Source organism: Leuresthes tenuis, unplaced genomic scaffold, assembly GCF_036924035.1.
Source record: "Leuresthes tenuis unplaced genomic scaffold, fLeuTen1.0.hap1 SCAF_8, whole genome shotgun sequence".
Lineage (NCBI taxonomy): Eukaryota > Metazoa > Chordata > Actinopteri > Atheriniformes > Atherinopsidae > Leuresthes > Leuresthes tenuis.
The window spans coordinates 26,413,666-26,428,450 of NW_027325362.1; positions in this window are offsets into that span (position 1 = coordinate 26,413,666).

Sequence of the window (14,785 nt, forward strand, 5' to 3'; positions counted from 1 at the left end):
GAATGCCCGAATATATACCATCAAAAGCGGAAGCGGAGGTGTTCGGCTGCAAGAAGGTGTGAACGTCCGACCAAAGTTTGTAAAAAGCAGTTAAGAAAAGGTTCGAATATCCAACCAAACATAATCAAAAGCGGGAGCAGAGCTGTTCGACTGCAAGTAGGTGTGAATGTCCAGCCATAATTACTCACAAACGGGTAAGAAAAGGTAATATTGCCAGACCATACATGATCAAAACAGGGAGCTGAGGTGGTTCAGCACCAAGGTGTGAATGTCTGACTATAGTTTGTAAAAAGCGGGTAAGCTGCGAATGACCGACTAAATATCAACAAAAGGTCTTCGGATGAAAGTGGTTGTGAATATCCCACCATACAAGTATGGTGGAGAGGAAGCTGTGAACAGCCGACCATAGTTTGCAAAAAGCCGGTGAGACAAGGTGCGAATGTCCAACCATACATGATCAAAACAGGGAGCGGAGGTGTGAATGTCCACCCAAAATTAATGAAAAGCGGGCAAAAAGTAGGTTTGAATGCTCAAGCATACATCATCAAAAGAAGGAGTGGATGTGTTCGGCTACAAGAAGGTTTGAATGTCTGACCATAGTTTGTAAAAAGCGGGTAAGAAAAGGTTCGAATGCCCAAACATACACCATCAAAAGAGGGAGCGGAGGTGTTCCGCTGTAAGAAGGTGTGAATGTCCGACCATAGTTGGTAAAAAGTGGGTAAGAAAAGGTTAAAATACCCGACTGTACACAATCAATAGGGGGAGCGGAGTTGTTCGGCTACAAGAAGGTGTGAAAGTCCAACCATGGTTTGTAAAAAGCTGTTAAGAAAAGGTTCGAATGCCCGAATATATACCATCAAAAGCGGAAGCGGAGGTGTTCGGCTGCAAGAAGGTGTGAACGTCCGACCAAAGTTGGCAAAAAGCAGTAAAGAAAAGGTTCGAATATCCAAACATAATCAAAAGCGAGAGAGATTGTGTTCAGCTGCAAGTAGGTGTGAATATCCAGCCATAATTACTCACAAACGGGTAAGAAAATGTAGTATTGCCAGACCATACATGATCAAAACAGGGAGCGGAGGTGGTTTAGCTGCAAAAAGGGGTGAATGTCCAACTAAAGTTCAAATATATTAACAAAAGCGGGAGGAGAGGTCTTCGGATTAGAGTGGTTGAAATTTCCAACCATAATCTATAAAATGTGGTGAAAAAAAAAGGTGTGAAGGAATGAATTTTATAGCAAAATCCGAAATCATGCATAACTCCGCAAAAGGAACGTATTGCTCAACCAAAGGGATGCTTCTTTCTCATTCAGGGTAATATGAGGAACTTTATGCTTGATACATTTTAGACATGGATAACTATGAAGGACAAAGCAATTTTAACTTGGTTTGAGCAAAGCAATTCATTTTATAGGAAAATCCGAAATCGTGCAGGACTCATGAAAGTAAGCTTATTCTCGGATTCCTGATCCTCCAGTGTTGCTCTTTCCTATACTGCAAAATACAGCCTTGTTCTTTGTTGAAATCGATATAGACATTGATAAATATGAAGGACAAAGCAGTTTCCACTTTGTTTGAGTGAAGGAATTAATTTTATAGCAAAATCCCAAATCAAGCAGAACGTATGAAAATAAGCGTGTTTTCGGATTCCTGATCCTTCAGTGTTGCTATTTCTTCTACTGCAAAATACAATGTTGTTCTTTGTTGAAGTCAATCTAGACATTGATAAATATGAAGGACAAAGCAGTTTTAACTTGGTTTGAGTGAAGGAATTCATTTTATACATAAAATCCCAAATCATGCAGAACGTATGAAAATAAGCTTATTCTCGGATTACTGATCCTTCAGTGTTGCTCTTTCTTCTACTGCAAAATCCAGTGTTGTTCTTTGTTGAAGTCAATCTAGACATTGATAAATATGAAGGACAAAGCAGTTTTAACATAGTTTGAGTGAAAGCATTCATTTATAGTAAAATCAATAATCGTGCAGAACTCATGAAAATAAGCTTATTCTCGGATTCCTAAACCTTTTGATTTGCTCTTTCTTTACTGCAAAGTACAATGTTGTTCTTTGTTGAAGTCGATCTAGACATTGATAAATATGAAGGACAAAGCAGTTTTCACTTGGTTTGAGTGAAGGATTTGCAGCTGAAAACCTCCCGCTCCCGCTTTTGATTGTTTATAGTCGGGCTTTCGAGCCTTTTCTTACCCGGTTTTTAGAAATTATTGTTGGACATTCAGACCTTGCAGCCGAAGACCTCCACTCCCTCTTTTGATCATACATTGTCGGGCATTCGCACCTTGTCTTACCCGCTTTTTACAAACTATAGTCAGACATTCACACCTTGCAGCTGAACCACCTCAGCTCCCTGTTTTGATCATGTATGGTCTGGCAATACTACCTTTTCTTACCCGTTTGTGAGTAATTATGGCTGGACATTCACACCTACTTGCAGTCGAACAGCTCTGCTCCCGCTTTTGATGGTATATATTCGGGCATTCGAACCTTTTCTTAGCAGCTTTTTACAAACCATGGTTGAACTTTCACACCTTCTTGTAGCCGAACACCTCCGCTCCCGCTTTTGATGGTGTATAGTCAGGCATTTGAACCTTTTCTTACCCGCTTTTTACAAACTATGGTCGGACATTCAAACCTTCTTGTAGCCGAAAACCTCCGCTCCCTCTTTTGATCATACATTGTCGGGCATTCGCACCTTTTCTTACCCGTTTTTTACAAACCATGGTCGGACTGTCACACATTCTTGTAGCCAAACACATCCGCTCCCGCTATTGATTGTGTACAGTCGGGTATTTTAACCTTTTCTTACCCGCTTTTTACCAACTATGGTCGGACATTCACACCGTCTTACAGCGGAACACCTCCGCTCCCGCTTTTGATGGTGTATAGTCAGGCATTTGAACCTTTTCTTACCCGCTTTTTACAAACTATGGTCGGACATTCAAACCTTCTTGTAGCCGAAAACCTCCGCTCCCTCTTTTGATCATACATTGTCGGGCATTCGCACCTTTTCTTACCCGTTTTTTACAAACCATGGTCGGACTGTCACACATTCTTGTAGCCAAACACATCCGCTCCCGCTATTGATTGTGTACAGTCGGGTATTTTAACCTTTTCTTACCCGTTTTTTACCAACTATGGTCGGACATTCACACCTTCTTACAGCGGAACACCTCCGCTCCCTCTTTTGATGGTGTATGTTTGGGCATTCGAACCTTTTCTTACCCGCTTTTTACAAACTATGCTCGGACATTCAAACCTTCTTGTAGCCGAACACATCCACTCCTGCTTTTGATGATGTATGGTTGGGCATTCAAACCTACTTGTTGCCCGCTTTTCATTCATTTTGGGTGGACATTCACACCTTGTCACAGCCAAACACCTCCGCTCCCTGTTTTGATCATGTATGGTTGGACATTCGCACCTTTTCTCACCCGCTTTTTGCCAACTATGGTCGGCTGTTCACAGCTTCCTCTCCACCATACTTGTATGGTGGGATATTCACACCCACTTGCATCCGAAGACCTTTTGTTGATATTTAGTCGGTCATTCGCAGCTTACCCGCTTTTGGCAAACTATGGCCTTCATGCAGCCAAACACCTCTGATCTCGCTTTTGATGATGTAAGGTTGGGCATTTAGACCTTGCTTCACCTGCTTTTCACCAAATATAGTCGGACATTCACACCTTCTTGCAGCCGAACACTTCCGCTTCACCTTTTAGTGTTCTATCACACCTTTTTTTTCACCGCATTTTATAGATTATGGTTGGAAATTCTCAACCACTCTCATCCAAAGACCTCTCCTCCCGCTTTTGTTAATATATTTGAACTTTAGTCGGACATTCACACCTTCTTGCAGCTGAACCACCTCCGCTCCCTGTTTTGATCATGTATGGTCTGGCAATACTACCTTTTCTTACCCGTTTGTTAGTAATTATGGCTGGACATTCACACCTACTTTCAGCCGAACACCACCTCTCCCGCTTTTGATGATGTATGGACCGGCATTCTTACCTTTTCTAACACATTTTTCAGCAATTATGGTCGGAGATTCACACTTACTCACAGCCGAACAACTCCGCTCCCGCATTTGATGGTGTATAGTCGGGCATTCTCACCCTTTCTCATCAGCTTTTTGCAAATTATGATCTGACATTCACACCTGCTTTTGATAATGTATGGTTTGGCATTCGCACCTTTTCTTACCCATTTTTCAGTAATTATGGGTGGACATTCACACCTTCTTGCAGCTGAACACCTCCTCTCCCGCTATTGATTGTGTACAGTCGGGTATTTTAACCTTTTCTTACCCGCTTTTTACCAAATATGGTCGGACATTCACACCGTCTTACAGCGGAACACCTCTGCTCCCGCTTTTGATGGTGTATAGTTAGGCATTTGAACCTTTTCTTACACGCTTTTTACAAACTATGGTCGGACATTCAAACCTTCTTGTAGCCGAAAACCTCCGCTCCCTCTTTTGATTATACATTGTTGGGCATTCGCACCTTATTTACAAACTATAGTCAGACATTCACACCTCGCAGCTGAGCCACCTCAGCTCCCTGTTTTGGTAGTGTATGTTCGGGCATTCGAACCTATTCTTACCCCCTTTTTACAAACTATGCTCGGAGATTCACACCTACTCACAGCCGAACAACTCCGCACCCGCATTTGATGATGTCTTGGCCGGCATTCTAGTCTCTTCTAACACATTTTTCAGCAATTATGGTTGGACATTCACACCTACTCAAAGCCGAACACTTCCGCTCCCGCATTTGATTATGTTTGGTTGGATATTCGAACCTTTTCTTAACTGCTTTTTACAAACTTTGGTCGGACGTTCACACCTTCTTGCAGCCGAACACATCCACTTCCACTTTTGATGGTATATATTCGGGCATTCGAACCTTTTCTTACCCGCTTTTTACAAACCGTGGTCGGACTTTCACACCTTCTTGTAGCCAAACAACTCCGCTCCCGCTATTGATTGTGTACAGTCGGGTATTTTAACCTTTTCTTACCCGCTTTTTACCAACTATGGTCGGACATTTACACCTTCTTACAGCGGAACACCTCCGCTCCCTCTTTTGATGGTCTATGTTCGGGCATTCGAACCTTTTCTTACCCGCTTTTTACAAACTATGGTCGGACATTCAAACCTTCTTGTAGCCGAACACATCCACTCCTGCTTTTGATGATGTATGGTTGGGCATTTTCACCTTTTCTTACCTATTTTTCAGTAATTATGGGTGGACATTCACACCTTCTTGCAGCTGAACAACTATGATCATGTGCGGTTTGATATTCGAAAATTTTCTTTCATGTTTTAAAGCAATTATTGATGGACATTCAAATCTTCTTGTAGCCGAACACATCCACTCCTGCTTTTGATGATGTATGGTAACCTTTTCTTACCCGCTTTTTACAAACTATGGTCGGACATTCAAACCTTCTTGTAGCCAAAAACCTCCGCTTCCTCTTTTGATCATACATTGTCGGGCATTCGCACCTTATCTTACCCGCTTTTTACAAACTATAGTCAGACATTCACACCTTGCAGCTGAACCACCTCCGCTCCCTGTTTTGATCATGTATGGTCTGGCAATACTACCTTTTCTTACCCGTTTGTGAGTAATTAATCCCAAAATATTGAGCATAAAATAAGTCTTTATGCTGATGATGTATTACTTTTCCTTCAGAACTCACAGACGTCTCTCAGTCACACGATCACACTCATAAATAAATTCTCAGCACTTTCTGACTACTCTATCAACTGGTCTAAGACCACAGTTCTGTCCATTAACTGTAGGGTCCATAATATACCTGCAATCACTTTACAGTCAGGAAATATTAGATATTTAGGCATAAACATTTCCTCCAGGCTCTCAGAGCTAACAAAGCTAAATTATGTGCAATTATTAAAGACAGTAGAGGACGATCTCTCGTTGGAAGTCCTTACCTATATCACTTATGGGGAGAGTTACATCCATTAAAATGATGATACTACCAAAAGTTAACTATTTGTTCTCAATGATCTGGTTTAAGTCACTAGATTCATCAAGTGATCAAAATGGTTTAAACCTTGTTGTTGTCACAGTTCCCAGAGACGTTGTAATCGTTGAGGATTCTATATTCACCCCCTCATTAGAGGCACGTAATGCAGATTGATGACACTGAATCTTCTTCTCTGTTCATTGCTGGCATCATTCCCAGCATCGTAAGTGTTCGTGGCATTGTTAGCCTCTTCTTCTGGATCTTGATATCGAGAATCCTTTTGTATTTCTGGTTTGTCAGTCCTCTGTCTTCGTTCACCGGAGTCTTTGTCTTTTTGTCCTTGAGTTTGGTGATTTTTTCTTCTTTTGATGCCTTGACACAATGTGACAGGTGATACCACGTGGGAGATCCTGTAACTTGGATTGCTGTCCCTGTGCTGCGAAATGGCTGTGCTGCTCAAATGGTCTCTCCTTCATCATGGTTACATGCTGCCATTCCGACATCTCGCCATTCCGACATGGGTCTCCAATTGTCGGAATGGCGACACTTAATTTTTTATCAAACGTCCCACCATTCCGACACTTTTTTCCTCCTATGGTCGGAATGGCGGTATGTTTTTTTTTTTTTTTTTAACATTCCGACAGTTCCTTTTAATAGCCTATTTTTTACCCAAAACATTTTGCACTAATGATATGCCGGCGCAAATACGCCCTAAAGTTTGGCGCACAAGCTTTGCACATGCAGAGGCCACAGCCTCGCAAACAAACTTTAATAATCTATGATCAAAATCCCCTGAATTTCAAATATAAAAATACAGATATTAATGTAACTCTGGCGAGACTGAAACTGATTAAGCAGAAATACAGTGTCAGTGAGCTGTCACAGCAGCCAGCTGGAGCGGAGCTCTCCACAGAGCCCATGCGTCTTTTGCACGCTGTCATCATATGCAAAAGTAATAATTGCAATTACAGATATCACGGCTACTGCACAGGACACAGTTGCGAGCACTCTGCCTTGCCTTGCCAATAGGAGAAGAGAGAAATGACAGCATAGAACGTATAAAACACAACAAAATGCAGTAAAAACGTTTATTCATGTTATTCACGTGATTTATGAGTACTCACTCCAATTTTGGGAAGCGCGGATGGGTTTTGCGCATTTGGCACAAACACACAGCCGCAACGGTTGTAGCTTTATACAGCCTGTTGATATCTTAAGGACCTAACTGGTCACACCTGGGAGTAAATGTCATGTAGAGATTGTTTTTACATGACATTACAGCTGAACATATAGCTTTCATCCACAAACCAACGTGGGAGAGCCCGAAGACGCATGTGCCAGACGCACATAGGCATGCGTAAAACCAATTTTGACCACTTCATACTGTTTATTTGCTTTCTTTTAGTTAACTTTCGTTTCTTTTGGATTCTTGTGCGTGTTATGGAGCCGTTTTGGTCCATGTTTGTAAGCCTTTTTTTCCTGGATTAAATTTTCGGAAGTTGAAACAAGTGGCATTGGAGTGTGTGATTGAAAACCACCGCGGACTGCTTCTCCTCCTCCAGTTGCCGAGACTTTGTGTTTTTAATAACGCTTGTCTATAAACATGTGTTAAACATATAAATTGCATGAACAGAAAGAAGGGACTCACCTGTTGAGTAACACACATTTCCTTATACGGAAAGCCTTGTCGGAATGGTGGGACATTTGAACGTCAGAATAGCGGGATGTCGCAATGGTGGGATGTCGGAATGGTGGGACGTTTGCATGTCGGAATGGTGGTATGTCGGAATGGTGGTATGTCGGAATGGTGGGATGTCGGAATAGCGGGATGTCGGAATGGCGGGATTTCGGAATGGGTGTTGCCACCCCCTTCATCATATACACAGTTATTTATACATCACCTTCCACCATGAAGCGTTGTCCCTTTTTGTTTCTCTCTTTGTTCTTAAAATGCTGTTATGCATGTCTAAACCAATCCATTAAATTAGATCATTTTGGCAGTAAAGCGATCTACAATGTGCTTGGTCGCAAAGCTGCTCATCTGTGGTAAACAGCTCTTCTGAAAGGCATTCTTCAATTGATTTCACTAATTCTATGTAATAATTTTGTGATTTCCTACAAAACTACACTTCTTCTCCCATCTGTCTGAGTATTTAATATTGTCTGGGTCCCGTTAAAACATGTATTTTTCCCATCTAATTCCTTGTTTGCTTTAAAACAAGTATTCCCCATTTTCTATCCCTTCAGTAGCCAACCAGTTTGTATGGAGTACACTGGAGCAACTTGACTGATCAGTAAAACACTGCTTTTGTTGTCACCGCAAGGCTTCCCCCGTCGGTTGTTTCACTGAGACACTACTGAGTAACTATAACTCAACACAGTTTATACACATAACATTCATATACATACTAACAAACAAACAAACAATTATTTATCGTAATTTTCTCATCTCTGTTTGAACGTACACCCAGGTAAATATTCCTGTAGTCTTCTCATACCGACTATGGACCCATTCATTGTTTAACTTCACTGTTTTGCAAATCCTAATTGAATATTACACATTGACATTGAACTTTACTTGATAAGCAGGTCTTCATTGCATTCAGCAGCCTATATGTGAGCATCTATGTGTAAGCTGTTCTTCTTTGCATTTATCAGCAGCAAGCAATTCTTCATTGCACATGCATATGAAAATAGTAAAACAATTCCAATGCGTTAGCGAAACCTTCTATATCAGGAGTGTCCATCATGATGCTGGGAATAGAACCTCTTTCCCAGAATAGTTCAACCTTCATTACTCAACTGATCATAACTCCGCAATGAGCACATTTCAAAGTATCATTCCTCTACATATATTCAAAAATCTATGTGTAAATGTTTAATATTTCTTATATTTGTTGATGTCATTCTGTGTGCATGTGGCCTAAACCCAATCTCTGTGTGGCAATTTTAATTTAAACAAGTTGAACTCTGCCTCTGATCATTTAAAAAAGGTGTGTACCAATATCAACCTTTCTCAGGTAATTACAGATCCTACAAAACCAAAGAGATCCTTCAAGGTTGTCCCTGATTGGCTCAATCTTAACAAATCAAAGGTAGAAAATCCGCAGTATCTGAACTTGGTGTTAGTTATCACTGCTCAATAGCCTGTATCAGAATTGCAAAAATGAAAACATTAGGTCCACGCTTGGTATCCAGATCCTGAAACATCTCCATGAGCAGGCTTTTTTTTAACTGATCTGTTGAATAGTTATATGACACTGTTAAAATCCCAGATGAAGATCTAGCACTTGACCATTTTTGTAAATCTTCTAATTCCATAGTTGATAAACATGCCCCTTTTAAAAAGTATAGAACTTAGAACAGGTCTATCCCTGGCTTTCGGCAGAACTGTCTTCTTTACTTTTTTTTCCCCTTGTCCTGTTCAGCATTATGTCAGAAGAATTTTAGTCTGAATACCTTTGATGCCAAACAGATTTGTTTTGCCAAGGGAAGTTTTATAAATGTAAAGCTCCCCTTGATGCCAATTTATTTATTTCTGTTTACAATATATGACATGAACTGAACTGAACCGGACCGGGGGACAAGGAAAGAAGAAGAGGAAAGAAGAGGAAACAGAACAAAAATAGAAACAAAAACCAGACAACCAGCTGCTACACCTGTAAAAAACAAAACAGACAACAATCCATGGCCTATGAGGGGAATCCAGCCTTAGCGCCACCAGGAGCACCTGAAAGCAGACAAGCAGAGAAAAAACAAACACACAAACAAACAAAAACAAGCACAAGAAGCGGCAATCGCATACAACACAGCTGTGGATATAGATGACCTGAGACGACATGATAATACATCAACTGCTTAGTGACCATGCTACTGGACTAATGAATGTGTGTGTGTGTGTGTGAGAACATGCAACACCCATGGCACAGGACCTACATGATAACCGTGCTTAGTTATGAGTGTATAAGCGTACAGGGCCACAATCCACAGCCCCCCCCCCCAAGCAATCAGAAGCAGGCAGAGAGGGCCACAAGACCCAGGCCACCAGCAGCCCCCACAGAGCACAGAACCCAGGCAGCCCACCGCAGGGGCAACCACGCATCCACCAAGAAGACTGCAGAGGAAGCCCCCGGAAAGAGCCCCCATAAGCATAGGGCAGAGGCACTCCGGGAACCAGGGGCAACAGCCCACCGACCCCGCCAGGCCCCAGCCGCCCAGACATGGGCCGTGCACTGGACCTGGGCCCCAGGAGCCCGAGCGACCCCAAACCCCCCGGCAGAGGCCCCACCCAATACCCAGGAGGGCCAAGCGCCCCAGACAGCCACAAAGTGGGTCAGCGCCTGCCCCAGCGCCCCTGGCCAAGTGCCCTGGGAGTCAAGACGTGCCCACAGGTGGGTGAAGTCGCGAGCAGTGGGGAGAGGCAACGCTGATGCCCCATCGGGAGAAACACAGGCAGGCCAGGCGACAGCAAGTCCCAGATCCAGGCCCAATCATTACCACATACACTTTCACGTCCCATACATCCACACATCCACACATCCTACCTCCCTCGACTCTGCTGGGGTGTAGTGCAGCGGGCACACCAGGAGGCCAGCAACCCCCCAGCCACCACAGGCCCCGAACCAGCAGAACAATTAATTAATCCTCCTGGCCCCTCCTGCCCCGAGCAGACACCAGGAAGCAGGGGTGTGCGAAGAAGACCCCTCCCCTCACCCTTCTGGCTCTTCAATATTTTCTAATAGTGAGCAATTAAAATTGAGGGGCAGCCAAACTTGTAGAACTGGGAGCGCGGCACTCTGGGCAGCCTACATACCCAAAGAGCCCCGCCCACCAGATGCCACTCAGTGTAACCACCCCCCAAGACCTAATGTGTGTGTGTGAGTGTGTTTGATAAGTAGTAATGTCTAAGGTGTAATTAAAACAGGGGCAGGGAACTGCAGAGTGCAACCAAAGGGGACCACCTACGTGGCCCCATCCACTACACCCCACCGAACACACACGCCCCCAAAACCCTTCATGTGTGAGTGTGTGCTGTGTACAGGAGCCAGAAGGGAGAGGGGTATGGGGATATATACCGGGGGAGCTACTCTCCCCCAGAGAGGGCAGCCAGGGACTGGCTGCAATAGGCATCCCCGCTACCTGGGAGCCAACAATGGGCAGGAGGGCCTGATGTCCACCAGGCTCGGGGCCTGCAGCGACCATATTCCGGGAGCTACTGTACCCCCAGAAGGTACCCATCCCGCCCCACCCCACTCAACCCAACCCCACCCAGGAGGACCTCTACAAAAAACAAACAAACAAACCACCCGGTCACACCAGTTGCAGCAGCCCGGGCCTGAGACCCACCATCACCCAGCAACCCACCACCACTATGTGATAAAACTAATCAGAGGGGACCAGAGAGAATGAAATTCAGCCAATTGATGTTTTGAGGAGGCAGACATTGTTTCCATGCTAATATAATCTAAAAGAAAATTTCTAAACTGGTTAATACAAAGATTGTTCTTCGCTTTCCAGTTCATGAGAATAGTTTTCTTTGCGATACATAACACTGTGACAACCATGTGTGCTGAGTTAATTTCCATGTTGATGTTGTCTAAGTCACCCAGTATGCACAGTGTGGGGCATGCAGGGATGCTACACTTTAGCCATGTTGATAGGTCCTCACAGACTTCAAGCCAGAACTTCTGGACAGGCGCAGAAAACCACAAAGCGTGTGCATAATCATCAGGTGTGTTATCTGTGCAATGTGAGCAGATGTTTGAGTGTGTTAGACCCATCCTGAACATCCTTTGTCCTGTATAGTGTGTTCTATGAAGGATTTTGTATTGTATGAGCTGTAAATTAGGATTTCGAGTCTTTATGAAGGTGTTCAAACATATTTGTGGTTAGAAGCTATGACCAGAACTGATGGATAAATCTGCCTCCCATTTTGAGGATGGAAGAGACATTGTGTCATCTATCTTAGACAATAATTTATATATTTTTGATAGTAGTTTTGGGGTACAGCTGCTTAGAAATTCTGCTACCCTAGTCGGGGGTTGTAAGTCTGGTTGGTGGAGGATATATCCATCCATCCATCCATCATCTGCCGCTTATCCGGGGGTCGGGTCGCGGGGGCAGCAGCTTGAGCAGAGAAACCCAGACGTCTCTGTCCCCGGCCACTTCCTCCAGCTCTTCCGGGGGGACCCCGAGGCGTTCCCAGGCCAGCCGAGAGACATAGTCTCTCCAACGTGTCCTGGGTCTCCCCCGGGGTCTCCTCCCAGTGGGACGTGCCCGGAACACCTCCCCAGGGAGGCGCCCAGGGGGCATCCTAACCAGATGCCCGAGCCACCTCATCTGACTCCTCTCAATGCGGAGGAGCAGCGGTTCTACTCCGAGCCCCTCCCGGATGACTGAGCTTCTCACCCTATCTCTAAGGGAGAGCCCAGACACCCTGCGGAGGAAATCCATTTCGGCCGCTTGTATTCGCGATCTTGTTCTCTCGGTCACTACCCACAACTCGTGACCATAGGTGAGGATGGGAACGTAGATTGACCAGTAAGTAGAGAGCTTCGCCTTCTGGCTCAGCTCCCTCTTCACAACGACGGGTCGGTGCAGAGCCTGCAACACTGCAGGCGCCGCACCGATCCGCCCGTCAATCTCCCGCTCCATTCGTCCGTCACTCGTGAACAAGACCCCGAGATACTTGAACTCCTCCTCTTGGGGAAGGATCTCATTCCCGACCCGGAGAGAGCATTCCACCCTTTTCCGGCTGAGAACCATAGTCTCGGATTTGGAGGTGCTGATTCTCATCCCAGCCGCTTCACACTCGGCTGCGAATCACTCCAGTGAGAGCTGAAGGTCATGGCCTGACGACACTAACAGAACCACATCATCTGCAAAAAGCAGAGACCCGATTCTGAGGTCGCCAAATGGGACACCCTCAACGCCCTGGCTCCGCCTAGAAATTCTGTCCATAAAAGTTAGGAACAGAATCGGTGACAAAGGGCAGCCCTGACGGAGTCCAACTCTCACCGGAAACGTATCCGACTTACTGCCGGCAATGCGGACCAAACTCTGGCACCGGTCATACAGAGACCGAACGGCCCCTATCAAGGGGTCCGGCACTCCATATTCCCGGAGCACCCCCCACAGGACTCCACGAGGGACACGGTCGAACGCTTTCTCCAAGTCCACAAAACACATGTAGACTGGTTGGGCGAACTCCCATGCACCCTCCAGGATCCTGCCGAGGGTATAGAGCTGGTCCACTTTTCCACGGCCAGGACGAAAGCCACACTGCATCTCCTGAATCCGAGGCTCGATTATCCGACGGATCCTCCTCTCCAATACCCCCGAATAGACCTTACCAGGGAGGCTGAGGAGTGTGATACCCCTATAGTTGGAACACACCCTCCGGTCCCCCTTTTTAAAGAGGGGGACCACCACCCCAATCTGCCAGTCCAGAGGCACTGTCCCCGATGTCCACGCGATACTGCAGAGGCGTGTCAGCCAAGACAGCCCTACAACATCCAGAGCCTTGAGAAACTCAGGACGGACCTCATCCACCCCCGGGGCCTTGCCACCGAGGAACTTTTTAACCACCTCGGCAACCTCAGCCCCAGAAATGGGAGGCCCCGTCTCCGAGCTCTCCGACTCTGCCTCTTCCGAGCACGTGTTGGTAGGATTGAGGAGTTTCTCGAAGTACTCCCCCCACCGACTCACAACATCCCCAGTTTAGGTCAGCAAAGCCCCGTCCGCACTGTAAACAGTGTTGACTGTGAGCCGCTTCCCCCCCCTGAGACGCCGGATGGTGGACCAGAATCTTTTCGAGGCCGTCCGGAAATCGTTCTCCATGGTCTCACCGAACTCCTCCCAGGCCCGAGTTTTTGCCTCAGCAACCGCCGAAGCCGCGGCCCGTCTGGCCCGTCGGTACCTATCAGCTTCTTCCAGGGTCCCACTGGCCAAAAAGGCCCGATAGGACTCCTTCTTCAGCTTGACGGCTTCCCTCACCACTGGTGTCCACCAGCAGGTTCGAGGGTTGCCGCCATGACAGGCACCGACCACCTTACGGCCACAACTCCGACCAGCTGCCTCGGCAATGGAGTCACGGAACATGGCCCATTCAATGTCCCCCACCTCAAATATGGTTGAAGCTCTGCCGGAGGTGGGAGTTAAAGCTCCTTCTGACGGGGGATTCTGACAAACGCTCCCAGCAGACCCTTACAATACGTTTGGGCCTGCCAGGTCTGATCGGCATCCTCCCCCACCAGCGGAGCCAACTCACCACCAGGTGGTGATCAGTTGACAGCTCCGCCCCTCTCTTCACCCGAGTGTCCAGGACATACGGCCGCAAGTCCGATGATACAACCACAAAGTCGATCATCGAACTGCGGCCAAGGGTGTCCTGGTGCCAAGTGCACATATGGACACCCTTATGCCTGAACATGGTGTTCGTTATGGACAGTCTATGACTGGCACAGAAGTCCAACAACATAACACCACTCTGATTCAGATCGGGGGGGCCGTTCCTCCCAATCACACCCCTCCAGGTCTCACTGTCATTGCCCACGTGAGCATTGAAGTCCCCCAGCAGAATGAGGGAGTCTCCGGTAGGAGCATTCTCCAGTGCCTCCCCCAGAGACTCCAAAAAGGGTAGGTACTCTGAACTGCTGTTTGGCGCATAGGCACAAACAACAGTCAGGACTCGTCCCCCCACCCAAGGCGGAGGGAGGCTACCCTCTTGTTCACTGGGGTAAACCCCAATGTACTGGCACACAGCCGGGGGGCAA